We start from the raw sequence: 722 nt of genomic DNA on the forward strand, positions 1-722 counted from the left end.
CACTTTTGAAAACTGTTTGACAATTTCTTAAATAAATATATCCTATGACCCAACAATTCTACTTCTAGGTATTTGCCCAAGGGAATTGAAAACATATGTCCACAAAAAGTTCATATGAGAATGTTCATAGTAGCTTTATTTATAATAGCCAAAAGTTGGCAACATCTCAGGTGACCATCAACAGAAGAATGGTTAAACAAACTGCGGTATGGCTATACAACAGAATATTATCCATCCATAAAAAGGAACACACTGCTGAATCACACATCAACATAAATGAATCTCAGAAACATTATGCTAAGTGAAAGAAGCTTAACACAAAAGAGTACATACTGTATGATACCATTATACAAAGTCTTAGAACAGGCAGGACTAATGCATGGCGAGAAAAAACACCAAACCCAAACAAAACAGAACAATGGTTGCCACCGTGGGTGTGAAGTTGGGGATTAATGCGGAAGAAGAATGAGGAAACTCTGTAATGATGGCAAAGTTATATATCTTAATAAAGGTTTGGGTTGCCACAGGTCACATTGTCACAACACTGTGGAAGAACACTTAAGATTTGTGTCCCATAAATATATACAATTATTGTCAATTAAAACTTTTTTTTTTTTTTTTTTGAGAGAGAGTCTCACTCTTTTGCCCGGGCTAGAGTGAGTGCCGTGGCGTCAGCCTAGCTCACAGCAACCTCAAACTCCTGGGCTCAAGCGATCCTCCTG

Source organism: Propithecus coquereli, unplaced genomic scaffold (assembly GCF_000956105.1).
Source record: "Propithecus coquereli isolate 6110/MARCELLA unplaced genomic scaffold, Pcoq_1.0 Scaffold248, whole genome shotgun sequence".
Classification (NCBI taxonomy): Eukaryota; Metazoa; Chordata; class Mammalia; order Primates; family Indriidae; genus Propithecus; species Propithecus coquereli.